The 16,270-nt window shown below is 34.2% G+C and overlaps 1 protein-coding gene across 7 annotated transcripts in view; it reads left to right on the plus strand.

The window, feature by feature from the left end:
* LOC141376138 (uncharacterized) overlaps positions 1 to 16,270 on the plus strand; it is a 1,062,333-nt gene that overhangs the window by 953,112 nt on the left and 92,951 nt on the right. For 4 of the 7 annotated variants that reach the window (XR_015499513.1, XR_015499527.2, XR_015499529.2 and 1 more), the window contains one exon: positions 47 to 620. The exons of 1 other annotated variant lie outside the window; for it this stretch is intronic. The gene's annotated coding sequence lies outside the window, so the exon portion shown is untranslated. Of the gene's footprint in view, positions 1 to 46; positions 2,194 to 16,270 lie in introns of those variants that run through there. 2 more of the 7 variants (XR_015499528.2, XR_015499525.2) reach the window with 1 other exon arrangement.

Raw genomic sequence — 16,270 nt, forward strand, 5'->3', positions numbered from 1 at the left:
AATTAATCTATTTATTTATTGCCTGTTTGTGCTTGTTGCGATCGAGTTTTAGGAGGAGTGTTTCTACCCGGCTTATCCAGGATTGGATGACACCCGTGACATCACTGGAGATTCCAAGTATATAAGGCTGACAGCAATGGCGGCTCAGTCTCTCTCTCTCTCTGTCTTGCAGTCTCTCGCCCTCCCTCAGCTCGGTGGTGGCTTGCGCTCAGGCGGTCTGGCTGGCGGTGCTCCGCAAGCCAGGCGATCATCCATCTAAATGCCGCTCCATTTAGTGTTTTGTTCTTGTTAATCTTTTGATTCTTTATTTCGTAAATGTGTTAACTAGTTTGTTTATTTTGATACTTTGTTTTGTAGCAGGTAGTGGTTTATTTTTCATAGTCACGTTTTGTTATTTATTTAGTTTAGCGAAGGTCAGCAGTGGCCCGGAAGACTAATCTATTTTTATTCCTTTCACGGGAGTTTAGGTAAGATCTGTCCATTTAAAACAGTATAGTCAGAGACCTGTTTACCTTACCTGCCCTACCTGTCTACTTGATTTTCATTATTGTTTTGTCTCCTTTGAAAACTTATGATTTATGAAAATTAAACGAATTGACAGAAAGTCAATTTATCAATTCAAACGTCTGTTTCTTTCATATGTTTGACTCAAACCTTGTTATTCGAGCCAGTTTTAAGTTTGGGCCATAACAGTCCACAAGATGGTGGGTAACCACAGATGGCTATATGTGACTGCAAAGAAATGATAGTGGTTCTAAATATATGTTTTGGTGGGCGAATCTCGTTATATTTTTGACGTCAGTTGCAGGCCGGAGGGAGGAGAAGGGTGGCCTGTAAATTTATATTTTATGTCCTTATCCACAGAGAGAGATAGAGAGAGGGAGGCGACACTAGTACAACAGTACACAGCTAGATTATAAAGCGTTTTGTTTCTTTACAACATTCATAATAACACCTTATTTTCCATTTAGCTGAATTAGTTTCATGTATACACGGCCAAACCCAAAATTATTCATACCCCGGGGTATACATAATTTCAGACTTGACTGTATATAATAATAAATTTAATGTCTATTTATTGACTTATGCATTGTGAGTAGTCATGTAAGAGCTTACATGATGTACAGCCAATCTTTGTTTCACATTATGGTCGTAATCACCCTGCTAGCCATTATGCTAGCAATTTATTTTTTATATAATGGCCTTCTGGCTACATTTATTTGTTTCTAATAAACCACCAACTTCTGTTCAACTGACAATAACAAGAATAACTCCTCATTTTTGTTACACAATGATCTTTTATTATACATAGTTCACAGTTTAATGCAGTAAACACAAATAATCTCTGAAGTCACCAGAGGCCTGTTATTTAGTTCAGATTACAGCTCTAATTTTGTGCTTTTGCTTGTTGACATAACTGGTTTCAGGAGATGCTGACAAGTTCAAACAGTTTTCAGAGAGGTTTCAGTGCTTATTTTGATTTCAGTCTAGGTACTTTTTAAGATTTTAAGAAGTTGCTGACCATTGGTATATATGGGGCGGTATCGGTCAGCTTAAATGCTGCATCTTGCAAAACATTACGTGGTCAAGAGAAACCATATAAGACAGCTGAAACATCTGCCAAATGCTTCTAGTTCCGCCATTTGATAACATTCCCTTTCATTCATGTCAGGCTTTATATTATTTGTGAGCCACTTCGTGTTTATAGCATTTACATTTAAAGCATTTAGCGGACACTTTGTGTTAGGAATAATACCACTGATGCTTTCCTTGGCCAGCAGTACTAATAAAAAGAGACAATCTGAGCTGAGAGGAAAGAATTGGGCATCCGGGGGAAGATTTGATCAAATTATGATGCTTCTCCATATCATTTGCTGAATGCAGTGTCTGCTGGCCTGTAGAATGTGCCCAGTCCAGCACATCACACAACACAATGCATGATGGACACAAGTATGGCCTTCTGGTAAAAGTAAGAAGATGTATGGGATTAAAAAGTTAATTAAGTGTTATATAGGACAGAAACGGTGAGCAGATATACAGATAATAATGTGCTCAACAATGCAATAGTGCTAAGTAGTTCATGCAGAACATATACATAACTGCAACCTGGTGTTTTGAGTTCAATTTTGTGACTGTTCTCTTATTTCTCAAGTTTGTAGAAGTCTAAAAATAAAAATAAATATTTTTTTCACCATCATGTTGTGCCAAACCTGTATGAATGACTTTTTTATGTGGAAATGTACAGTATAAATCTCTATTTAAAAGATGAATAATAACAAATGAGGTTCACTGGAAAAGTGTAACTCTGCCCATGTTTCTAATGCAAAATCTGAAATGTGTTTCACTGATGACACGAGGCAAATAATTGTCATTTGCTTCATTTATGGTAAACTATAGGCTGCAGTTAACATGTTTGTTTAAGTTCATGCTCTTTAAATTCATATGTAAACCCAATGATCCTTCTGCACCCAACCCGCTCTGAGCTGGGATCAAACCAGCGACTCTTTGTATGGTAGTCAGTTGGTCTAACGAGGCCTCTAGTGTCTGTCGCTAGAGCACCTTTTGAGGTTAGAGGTGTCAGGTTTACCTGCATAGCACTTGGCTAGCTGGCCACCATCATACTTAACCCCCTGAACCTGATCCTCATCCTGGACAAGCTCCCACGTGTAAGCCACTGGTCCTACTGCATTAAACCCAGTCTGAGCTGAGATAGAACCGGTGATTCCTTGTATGGGAGTCGGTTACTCTAAGAAGGAGGCTAAAGACCATGGCCTCTAGCGTCTGTCGCTAGAGCAACTTTAGAGGTCAGATGAGTGAGGTTTACCTGCATAACACTTCGTTAGCTGGCTTCCGTTACACTCACTACCAGTGTTGGGAAGGTTACTTTGGAAATGTAATAGATTACAGATTACAAATTACCCTATTTAAAATGTAATAAGTTACTGTAATTTTCGATTACTTAATAAAAGTAAAGTAACTAATTACATTTGATTACTTTTTGATTACTTTTAATTTTCTAATAAACATTTTCAACTAAATAATTTTCAAGCATTTTACAGAGCAGGAGTGAGCTTACAGTAGCTCTGTTTACTGTTAGAATCTCAAAAGCTTTCATCACTTAAATAAAATTAATTTAATTTATTTAAATTTAAAGTAGAGCCACCACAAAACCAGACCTTATCACAAAAACATGTTTACTGTTGTTACAAAATCACAATGTTAGTTAGTTGTGCACGTGATTTATGGGGCATTTGCAATAAAAAAATACATCTAATTTTTGAAATTTTCATTTTTAAATCGAAGCCACTTAAATCCAAATCAATCACATCTTAGTGATCAATAAAACTGCCAGTGAAACTTATGAGGCAGAACTGTTCATTTCAATTGTTTACTGTAAATAATATGCTGTACCAAACAGAAATAAATTATAGTACATAACAGCAAAAACAAAAAAAATCCAATAAAACCAGGTGCTACACATTTTAAACAATATTGATCCGCGGTCGGTAAATGTAGCTTGTGTGGACACTACTGCGCTACTTCACTAATAAAATAGTTTCGCTACTGTGAAAAGCTATTCGATTTTTTAGTGACGCTACCGTCACGCTACTGAGAAATGTAGTTAAGCTAGCTACACTGGTAATGTGATAACATCACTTTGGTCAGAGGAGTCTGCTGGTGCCCTGAAATTCACAAATCAATAACTTTATAAATCATAATATATCACTAGAAATGAAAGGGTCTGTTTTTATTTCTGTACACTCACGATAACGACAAAAACATTTGCTTTTATAAAACAAAGAAACGCTAGCTTACATACCTGCAGATGCTTCCTCATGCTTTTCAATGGCAAGGAGGATTAGACATGGTGCGCCCATGGCCAATAATTTGATTTAACAGTAGAGGGGACAATAAATATAACATTTCTTATGAGCAATTTTTAAAGTTTTAAAAGGTTTTTTGAAGGCGACACAAATAATACAGCTGAATTGTACTTCTAAAGATATGTCCCCACAGTTAAAAATGGTTTTATTGTTCATATTACAGCATGGAGAGTGGAGACTACATCATTATGGTTATTTTAAAGTTTTTCTCAGGTTCAATGACAAAGCAAATTTTTCTTGAAAACTATTTTTTGCATTGTTTGTTGTGTTGTTTACAGTCAACAGACAAAGTCCTAAAGCAGAATAAATGCAGGAAAAGACGTTTTCCATACTCATAATAACTAACTGGTTTACATTACACTTGTTAAATTGAGAGATCATATTATAAATTGGCGAGCCTGTGAGGTTCATCTGCTAAACAGCCACAACTCAGAAAACATTTTTAAAATTTGTTCACCCCTAAAAGAATTGTCATTATCCCTTCAATAAGGGTCTGACTGACCCTGCTCTGTCTGATCCTCAATCATTTCTTTCTCCTCTGCCTGTGTGATAATGTGACATTAGTATTTTCATAAGCACTCATTCTGAAAGCCAAATTGCTTAATATGTGAACTTTTTGTACTTGGAGTTTTGCTGCACTGAAAAATTATCTTATGTCCATTTTCCTTTTCTCTGTCATTTTATCATTGAGGTAAAGTTGGTTTTAAATTTGCACATTCAGCCTCTCATAATATAACCTCAGAAGAGTATTCATTGGAAATTCTAAATGGTAAAATTATATTAGCAGCCAACAACCATCAAAGTACAGCATTGTTTACAGTTAGTGTTAATATTATATTGGTTTACCTAAAGGTTCTATAAAGACGTTGCAACTGATACAAAATACAGCAGCCAGAGTTTTATTGAAATTGAAGACACAAGAACATATCACACCAGCATTAATAAAATAAATTTTAGGATTCTTTTATTAGTTTATAAGGCACTACACAACATGACACCTTTCATACTTTTCTGACTGCTCATCAAAATATAATCCAAACCGTTTGCTACGCTCTTCTAGCACTCGACTTTTAGAATTTCACTTTGTAAATCTGATGCGATCTGGCGGCACTTCTTTTAGTCACTATGCTGCAAAATCTGGGAATTGTCACCCAAATGAAGTAAAAGAATCCACCAGAATTTATTTTTAGAAAGCTTGTTAAGAAGCACCTTTTTAAAATTGCGTATGAATATAAGTTTGTGAAGTTTATGCAATTTATGTATATTGTGTAGGTTTATGTACATATGCATGTACGGTGTGTGTGTGCATGTATGTAAAGAATATTGTGTGTGATTGTGTAGATGTATGCTTTTATCTGAGTATATATTTTGCTTTAATTGTCTAATATACATTTTTTTGTATTTGGTTTATTTTACAATGCCTGTTTGTTGTTTGTGAAGTGCCTCCATGTATGTAGGAAAAGTGCTATACAAATAAAATGTATTATTATTATTATTATTATTATTATTAATGTTGTTTTGAAGTAAAACTTGCATGAGATTTCAGTTCAAATATTCAAAGTACCATGGTAAACAATGTATGGAGCTGTTACTGAATGAATGTGCGAATATAAAACCAACTTTACCTCAATCATTTTATCTAGTCCATGACACTGCAATGCAAGTTTATTTATACTGTAGCACATTTTATACACAATGCTAATTCAAAGTGCTTTAAATCAAGAATGAAAAACTATCATAAAAATCATCACAACAATAAAAACAAGGACATTTTATATTTTAAATAAATTTAGTCACCTAAGAACAGAACTGAAATTGATTATACAAAAAATAAAGTGGGGCTTGTTTGGACGTAGCACAGTGCTCATTTAGCAAATCCACAGATAAACAATATGCTAATTGTGGCCGTTAATGTAAAGTTAACATTATGCTAAGTCGTCACAAATGAAACAATGCACTTTGGCGTATTATTTTGCAGTGCACTAACGTATGCAACAAGCTAAACAAGGATACGTTAACCACATGAGTAATTTTAACCGCTAATACAGCAGATTCATGGACATCGGTAATCTGCATTTTTGCCGCAACTAATTTATAAATGATTCTGCATTAACTTTGAAGAGAATCGCTTTATTTAATGTGGTTAATACACCATACTTACTCAAATTCAACATTTACCCGTAGCCACACACCTATCTTCTGTCTGTCTGTCTGTGACTGTGTGTGACAGGAAGCGTGTACGTGAGGAGTAGGTGGATCAAACCACTTTGAGGAAGCGGGGGTGAACTCTTTCTAAATGCATTTTAAATAATAAATGCGGGTTTTTTTCTACTTAGACAATTATTTTAGGTATACACACATATATTCTTCAAAATAGAGAGTGTGTTTATATATATACATATATATATTTTATTTGGTGAGGGGGACAATGAACTTGTTCCCCCCGGGATTTACGCCCGTGGTTGCGCCGCAAATCAAAAGCATCCGCGCTTGAATAAATGGCCTTAGCAGAAGCCATCGCATATCAAAAACAGGCAAAGCTATAGATTTATATTATTCAACATATAACAGAGATTTAAAGAAAAATATTAGATGTAACCCCATTTGTAATTTTTAACATTTTCAAAAGTAACTGTAATTTAATTACATATTTTTCTTAGTAACTGTAACTAATTACTGTTACTTTTATTTTGTAATTAAATTACGTAACGGCGTTACATGTAACTAGTTACTCCCCAACACTGCTCACTACCCTAAACCTTACTTCCATCCCGGACGAGCCCCCACGTGTAACCCACCAGTCCTACTGCACCCAACCTGTTCTGAGCTGGAATTGAACCAGTGATTCTTTGTATGGAAGTTGGTTGCTTTAACAAGGAGGTTAAAGACCATGACCTATAACGTATGTCACTAGAGCACCATTAGAGGTCAAAAGAGTGAGGTTCAACTGCATAGAACTTCGCTAGCTGCCTTCCATTAAACTCACCACCCTTAACTTCACTTCTATCCCAGACAAGCCCTCCTGTGTAACCCCCAGGTCCTTCTGCACCCAACCCGCTCTAAGTTGGAATCAAACAGGCAATTCTTTGTATGGGAGTTTGTTGCTCTAACAAGGAGGCTAAAGACCATGACCTCTAGCACCTTTAGAGGTCAGAGGAGTGAGGTTTATCTGCATAGGACTTCGCTAGCTGGCCTCTGTTACACATATAAATTCTGATTGTCTGTCAATGTTTTTTATTGTTAAGAGAAGACGTTCTGAAAGTAATTCCAGAGGTATTGTCCTTCTTTGTATTGCTAGTTTTTTTAGTGTTGCTACACTTTTCAATTTTGAATGTTTTTTAAAATTCTATTTCTATCCATATCCTTATGGTCATTGCCCTTGGTGTGGACAGTAAGCCTTTACACTCTCCATTTTTTCTAGACAAACACTTTTTAGACAACTTTTTATTCCTCCATCTTTTTCTTTCTTCTTCTTTGACCTTGCACTTCATTAGCTTGATGGAGGACGCAAACACAAGCCTGCTGAGGGCCTCATTATTAGCGGCTGCTCATATGAGTAAACAGCAGCTCTGATGAATGTGTTCAACATGAAAATCAACACAAAAGATCAATGCACAACTCACCTTCCAAAAACAACTCTTGTTAAATTGTCAGAAACTGCCACTGAAAGCAAAATGATGTCTGAGAATCGATTGAACAATTGCCGTCCTTTGAGAGATAATGCATTTTTGAGCATGTTCTGTTTTCACAAGAAAGGGAACTGGGTTTTTAGAGTAAAATGGAAAGCATTGGGTTACACTCTCTTTTGATGTTGCCCTTTGGATGGTCTTTTCACAATAGGTAAGTTTGCAAGTACTGTACGTATCAACTAACTGTCATTCGAGACTGTTAGGTTACATTCTAGGGTTAGTATGTTTTCCTGAATAGCAGCACAATCGCAAATACAATATTGATTTTGTACAACAGTTCAATAAAGAAGTAAAAATGAGGCAACTTACATTTTAGTCTCAGATGCTGTTTGTTTCTGCTGTGTCTAGCCACCTACTGGCAGTTGTAGTTTTATAGTGGACTCCGAGTCAATAGAATGTCTGTTTAGGCACCATCAAAATATAGTGTTTGCAGATTTTTAGCAGACAGCTGATTGACATTAATGTGTACTGTTGTTGTTTTATTTTATTTCTTTGATGCTATTGTTTTTTCACAGTATATGAAATGAAGTAGACCCGAAAGTTGCTTTTTCACTATTTCTTTCCCAAACTGGATTGTAAATAAATGTATATACTGTATGCTGACCAATAATCATTCACTAAACAAGTTTACAAAGCCAAAAAAGCCACAGATCAAGTGAAATATCGATCTGTGTTGATGTTCTCTGGTCATTATCCAATATTTCATTATAGTTTATATATATATATATATATATATATATATATATATATATATATATATATATATATATATATATATATATATGTGTGTGTGTATATATATATATATATATATTTATATATATATATATATATATATATATATATATATATATATATATATATATATATATATAAGTTATTTATTTTTATTTATTTTTTAATTTTTTTACATGCTTCAATCTCCTTTTTTTTTTTTTTTTTTTTGGAATTTTATATGAAGGGGTTTATGTTACCTTGCTATATTGGTATATGTAAAGGGTGGGCCATTTTTATGGATACACCTTAATAAACTTATTGGGAATTTCTCAAGTAAAACAATGGTGTGCTTGGTTTTAATGTAACTTTATTCTTTCAAAAGTTATTTACAAACCCCCTTACATATACTAATGTGCCTCAAACAGGACGTTAATATCACCAACCAATACCATTTTATTAAGGTGTATCCATATAAATGGCCCACATAATGTTTTTTTGTGTATAAATGTATAGGTTAATAGTTTTCATTTACTTACAGATTATTTTATAAGCTACTTCACTTTGTTCTTTGTATACCCACTGATTTGCTCTTCTAAACAGTTAGCTTTATAGCACAGATATTTTCATGAGTCATGTATTAAACTCTATATATTTTAAGCATTTTATTATAAATTTTAATGGCAATATGGCACTCATTTTAAAAAGCTTTTCTGATTTTGGCAGTCAATTCCTCCATAAAATACATAAAAAACACATTAAAAATCACATTCTAATTTGAGCCTTTTTGTAAATGTCACAGCAAATTATCTCTTCTGACTCATCGAGAAATGTTTTGGACACATCAACCCTACACTTCATTCTTTTGAGGTGGAACATTTGGCAGACACTAGTTTGCTGGAGAAAACATAAGATATATTTTTAAAAATAGATAGTTACATTTTTTGATTTTGCATGTAGTTATATAGGCATATGTAGGTAAATACAGTTGAAGTCAGAATTATTAGCCCCCCCTTTGATGAATAATGTTTCCCAAATGATTTTTAACAAAGTAAGAACATTTTCACAGCATGTCTGTGAAGGATTCGGATTTCTACCTTCCAATCCATCTCAGCATAGATCAACATTTAAAATAAGAATGTTTAGTGCATTTGCTTGTCTCTTTGTAACTATTTTCAGGAGCCACCAAACTAGGTCAGAGGTCACTGAGACCTTGAGTGTAACTGAAGGGCTGAAGACTGGAAGCAACTGTTACTATTATTATTTCTACGAATTAATACTAAAATGTATAGTGATTTAGCTATTTTTATGATTAATTATTTTAAAGTGATTCTAGTTTTTATTCAAGATAGACTTTGTGTTGTAAGGATATAACTGCCTGAATGTAGACTATACCGGTTTTTAACCAGTTTTGATAAAAAGTACACTCAGCCTTGGGTAAGAAACAGATTGTACTTCACGTGTGTGTGTGAGTCTTATCTGTTTTATTTTGGATAGAATAAAAGCAGTTTTTAATTTAATAATTATTAACCCCTTTAAGCTACATTTGTTGTCGATAGTCTTCAGAACAAATCATTGTTATAAAACAACTTGCCTATTTACCCTAACCTAGTCAACCTCATTAACTTAGTTAAGCCATTAAATGTCACTGTATGCTGTACAGAACTTCTATATAGAATAGTCTTGAAAATTATCTAGTAAAATATTATTTACTGTCATCATGGCAAAGATAAAATAAATCAGTTATTAGAAATGAGTTATTAAAACTATTATGTTTATAAATGTGTTGAAAAAATTCTGTTGAAAAATGTTACTGCAGACCAGTTTAATAAGTTTAATAAAAAGAAAGAAGAAATGCCCGCATGTGTTTAGCTCTTTCCTTATAGCAAACACAACAGTAATCTGGTAATATTTGCGTTGCTAATGCTTTTTTGGGGGGTTAATTATTGTGATATCCTGACAGCAACAGATAAATACTGGGAAATTTCTGCAAGGCAAGTTTATTTATATAGCACATTTCATACACAGTGGCAATTCAAAGTGCTTTACATAAACAAGAATAAAAAAACAAGTAAAATAAAAATAAAAATAAATAATAAAAATGAGTAAAAAAACACAAAAACAGGTAAAATGTGATAAAAGAATGAAGAAAAAGAGAAAAACATAATAGTGCAATCTGTCGGACGCAGCACAGTGTTCATTCAGTAAAGGCACAGCTAAACAGATGTGTTTTCAGTCTTGATTTGAATGTGCCTAATGTTGGAGCACATCTGATCGGTTCTGGAAGCTGATTCCAGCAGTGAGGGGCATAGTGGCTGAAAGCTGATTCCCCCTGCTTTGACTGAACTCTTGCAACTTCTAGTTTAAATGATCCTAAAGATCTGAGTGATCTGTTGGGTTTGTATTCAGTTTACATATCTGTAATGTATTTAGGTCCTAGGCCATTTGGTGATTTATAGACCAGTAACAAAACTTTAAAACCTATTCTAAATGTAACTGGCAGCCAGTGTAAAGACTTGAGGACAGGTGTGATTTGCTCTGATTTTCTGGTTCTGGTCAGAATTCTGGCTGCAGCATTCTGGATGAGCGGCAGTTGTAGACTGATGGCATTTCATGAGTTCAGCCTTATAATCATAAAATGTCAGCAAAATCACTTTTTGCCATCAGTTTAGTTATACGCTTGAGAATCATTCAAGTGCGCTAAAGTGACATGTGTGAAGAAACAATGGTTTCTGCTGTTTTGCTGTCAGCTGCAGATGTAAAGGAATGGCGGAAGAAAGTAGTTCCTCATACAAAAAGATCTTGTGACTCCCCGTGTTTGATTTTCTTTACTTATACATGATTATATTGTCAAAATGTTGTATGAACACAATATCACACGAGTAGCAGTGGTATATGGCTGTATATAGTCACTTGTGTATGGCTGTATATAGTCACTGGTGGGACACTAAGGCAATGCACGCCTCCCATCAGTGCTGATATAAAGCCATATCGCACTGCTACTCAGGTGATATTGATATACTACTATAATACAAATTAGATAAAGTGTCATGAATGACAGCTTTTTGTTCTGATAATTGCATACTAATATATATTATAAATTATTAAGTCACTAGTAATAATCACATTATGATTTCTTGCAATCTTACTGTAACATTAGTTTTTTAAAAGCTACAAAAAAAATGCTACATCATGTGGAGATATATTAGTGGCTAGTATACAACCATAAAAATAATCAGTACTCTCTCTGCAGCTTAAAATTATCTTATTTGTTGATGTGTTGTAATATAACCCTTAGACACTGAATGTGACTGAACGTGATGCATCTTCTTGAAAAGGATGGATTGGTCTTAGTATTGATTCCTGCAGGTCCTGAAAGAAATCTAATCCTTTCTGTCTCTCTTTGGTCACATCAGAGTAATCCTGCTTAACGGGACTCTTTGATTAACAATAAACCAACAAATAAAAAAAAAAGAAAAGAAGAATAAAACTTGGCCTGGTGACTTTCACAGTTTATCAGAAGAGCTTCAGAAGAGATACAAAGACAAGGGGAAAAAAAAGTGAAATATCTAGTGCAGCTATGGAGACGTCTGAAGAAATTAATGAGGTCACATCATTTCAAGGTTTGGCAATATTTTTCGCAGCAGGTAGACAGGAGCTGTTGTCTGCCGCATCTCTGAGTGCGTGACATTTACCTAATTAACTCATGGCCATTTCTGATGCATCGCCTGCAGGAACTGCCGAGTGATACTGACCACTCCTACTCAGCAATGTCGGCTTCATTAGGGAAAATGTCATCAGCTATTTTAGTTCGATATCTCCTTTGTGGAAGGTGCTCTACCTGTGAGAGTGAAGGTCAAGGAGAGGCCAGCCGCATATCATTGGTTTTCTGGCATATTTAACACCTACGTTTCTTCTAAAAATGCACTGCTGCATTTGTCATGTATAATCACAGACTATCAAAGACACAATGAGAACATGCATAGGAAACATATACAAGTGTTAACAGGTGTATTCTGCCTTTTGTTCAAAGTCTCAGTGTTACCCTAGCAACTCCCCTAGTCTCATTGGGAGAAAAAAAAAAAACAGCATGTCTTTATCAGTGTTTTGGCAAACCTCCTAAAACGTACCTATGCTCACAATAGATCCTGCGGGAAAACTTTACTGTAGGTTCTCTTGAGATTTTCATATGGTGATTTATTATGGGGCAGTGATGAGTAAAATATAGTCCATGGTAACCTTAACTTGACAATATAAGTTTTGAATGTATTTTTCTACAATATAATGTAAATTATACACAAAACTTTCTTATCTAGTATCTTATTAGAAACATATGTTTTAAAAGTGCACATAACTGCTTCAAATTCCACATTTTTATGTCAATTGTGTGGTTCCTTTTTAAAAGGTAAACATATTTGTATTTTAAGGGGATAATTTACACACAAATTTGTATGAGCTTCTTTCTCCTGTTGAACACAAAAGAAGATATGTTGATAAAAGCAGTCAACCTGTAATCATAGACATCCATAATAGGAAAACAAATACCATGGAAGCCAATGATTACAGGTTTTGAACATATTTCTAACATATTTCAAAATATCTTCTTAGTGTTCAACAGATAAAAGAAACTCAAAAGTTTGAAACAGGTAAAGGGTGAGTAAATTATGACACTTTTTATTTTTGGGTGAACAATCTCTATGGGAACTGTATTAGTACTTACGTGTACATACTGTATGTGACCCTAGACCACAAAACATGTCATAAGGGTCAAATTTATGAAACATTTATACGTACCCTGAAAGCTGAACAAAAAAAACTTTTATTGATGTGTGGTTCATTGGATAGGAAGATTTGTTTGGTCAATAAGAAATTATTGTTCCAAATATTGTTGTTCTAAACAAACAAATAAACAAACAAATAAATAAATAAATATATTTTTAAAAGTAATAAAATATATCCCTTTTGAAATGTGTACAAATTAAGTTTTCAGCTACACATATTAGTAATCAAACAATTAGGTTTTGATATACTTACACTATATATTATTTATTTTTATTTATTTTTTCTGAGAGTGTACTTTCATTTTTAACTTAAAACACAATCTGAATCTGAAAAGACTCAAAACTATTTATGATTTCAGGGCAGATTATCAATGATGTGTTAATGTCTTGTCTGATTTTCCTTTATTTTCGAACATTTCCACATTTGTATCTTTTTTCACAGATCTCTCCAGCACTTTAAACTTTTTGAAACGCTTTTCATGTCTGTCCTTTAAATTGCGTCTTTGTCAACTCATATCTCTTTCTGTTAAGGGGCTTTGTTGCCATTAACACATACATAAGAATCAAACATTGAAATTAATTTGTGCACTGCTATTCAACAGTTTGAGGGTCCATATAATTTGTTTTTAGAGTATATGAAAATTCAGAAAAAAATTATGAGGATTGAAGGTGTACTGAAGACTGCAGCAATGACTGCTGAGAATATGTAACACAATGATACTGTTGATTTTTATTTATTAAACAGTTGTGTAAATTGAACTATTTTATGAGGATTATTAAAGGAAATGTAGGTCTGAGTAGGTGTTATGAAGTGGACTCTGACAAAAGACTTGCAGATCCAAATGCAGTTTCTTAAAAGCAAGGTCGTGCAGGCAATGGGCAGAAATAGGAGCAAAACAATAGCAAAGGGGTAATACAATAATTAAGGTCAAAATACAGTTGACAGTTCAGACTAGGCAGCAATGGATCAAAATGTGGAACAAGACAAGAATCAAAAACAGGAAAATCAAACAAGGAAAATGATTTGCAATGTACGTAATGAAACAAGACTCAGTCATGTGTGAGTGAAAGTGACGTATATATGTAGTCCTTGTTATCAGTGGAAATGAGCAGCAGTTGTGTCTGTGTGTGAATCTTTAGATTATTGTCTGCTGTTGCAGGACCCTACACCACTGGTGATCACAACATTAGGCTTCTTACTTAGATTAATACATTAAACCCATGCTAACATTTTAATTATATTAAAATGCAGTTTTTAATTTTCTTTTGTCTTTCTTTATTTTCTATTTTCTATTGATTATGTAGTGCTTACATGCTAGTGTTTCAATATTATTATTTTACAATTTAAGACTCTTGGATACACTGCACATACAGTAATTGGCAGCTGCATGGTGAAAAGCTTTTTTTTATGCGACATTTATTATTCTTTGTTCCCTTACCTAGCAAATTACATGGCCTTGTTTGTTTGTGTATGTGTTTATGGATGTGTTGTCTACATGGGCCTCTTTCTGTCTGAACTTAGTCACATGGACATATTCCCTCTGGTTTAAATCCCCTACATAGTTATGGCTGACACGCTAATAGCCAAGCAAATTGTCCATGGAGAAAAATCAATTTAGAAAATTGATTGAATTCTTAGAGGCCTGTTTGGAAGTCATTGAAAGATCAGAAAGATGTATGTCTCTGGGATTTGCTGTGGTTGTACATCTAGTTTCCCATATATCGGAGAGCAAGTAATTCTCGTATTGACAATCTGTTTCCCCATCTTCCATTTCAGTTGCCCTGAAACTGTGTTTTATTATGTGAGGCCACACACATAATATATGATGGCTAAATTTACACTTCGTAAATGTGGATTTGACACGACTTGAAAAGTGCTAAAATGTGTATTACAACTCAACAATGAAACGTGCCTCAGCAGAGCCAGTTCTTCCTATATGCAAAATATGCACATTTATGCTAAAAGGCCGCTCTGCTCTGAAATAATTTTATTTTTGGGGGGAATTTGGGCAGCAGTTACAGGTCTGTCAAATTATGTTCCTTTCTTTTAACGTGCTAAATGTGAATAGCTTTCAATATAAACAAAAAAAAAATCTGTCAAATCATGTGATAATTTGTAGTGTCTGCTTTGTATGAAAAAAACGTAAATAAATTAAAAATACAAAGAGTAACAAACCACGGGACACTAATAAATTTTTGTTAACCTCTTGAATTGTTCCTCCAATTCTACTGAAAAATTGATTTGTGAACTAAACTTAATCTGGAGTTACCAACTCTTTGATTCTAATGATTCAGTCATCTTGAGTCCTGAGTTAAACAGTTAATTCAGGGTTTAAAACAGTTTAAATGTGTCATTGAATAAATGATTCACTGATTCAAATGATCTGGTCAAAATAGCCCTTTTCACACATACAGACCAGGGATCATGTAAACAGGCCCTTTTTAAAAAATTGTACTGACAATTTTGCAGAAAAAGAAGTTGCAACATTAACGATAATTTGCTGGAATACTGCTCTGTGTGAAAGCAGAAGGAAAATCGCCAGAAGGAGCGGTTCGCGCTTTTGCCTTAGGATTTTTCAGGGACAAATCAGCTGCATGAAGGCTAAAGCTTTAAATAAAAGTGGAATCATCAACAAAAGCCCGACCTGTTCTATGTTTACAAATACAAGCGAAGCTTTTTAGAGGTTATTTCTGGTTAATGATGTCAGAATTTATCGGTATTTTGCAATGGATGTGTAAACGGACTTCTCCAGAACAATTCTGAAACATCCTCAGCTTTTTTTGAACTTACCGTCAAAGTCGTTCCAGAAATTTTCCTGATATTTAAAGGTATCACTGTTCAATAACGACTGATTCTAATGATCCAGTCATCGATTCACTAAATAATATCATTGGTCAGAGCAAGTTTTCAGTTAAAGACTCACTGATTCAAATTGTCTAGTCAAAGAGAATCCCTAGTCAGCAATTTACTAATTCAAATAACCCAGGCAGTGATCCATTCGGATCAAGTCTTCTGTTAGCAACTCAGTGATTCAAAGGATTTGGGCTGAACAAGTCTCCTTAATGATTCCCTGAAAATGAAGCAAGTTTCTGATCTCAGATCAGACCTTTTCATGTGTAGATGTGTTCATCTGTCTGAAATTGGGACACTTTAATAATAAGACCTGCATTTCACAGTTCTTTTTGCAGCAAGGAGGAAGTT

This window comes from Danio rerio, chromosome 9 (genome assembly GCF_052040795.2).
Source record: "Danio rerio strain M-AB ecotype USA chromosome 9, GRCz13ab, whole genome shotgun sequence".
Lineage (NCBI taxonomy): Eukaryota > Metazoa > Chordata > Actinopteri > Cypriniformes > Danionidae > Danio > Danio rerio.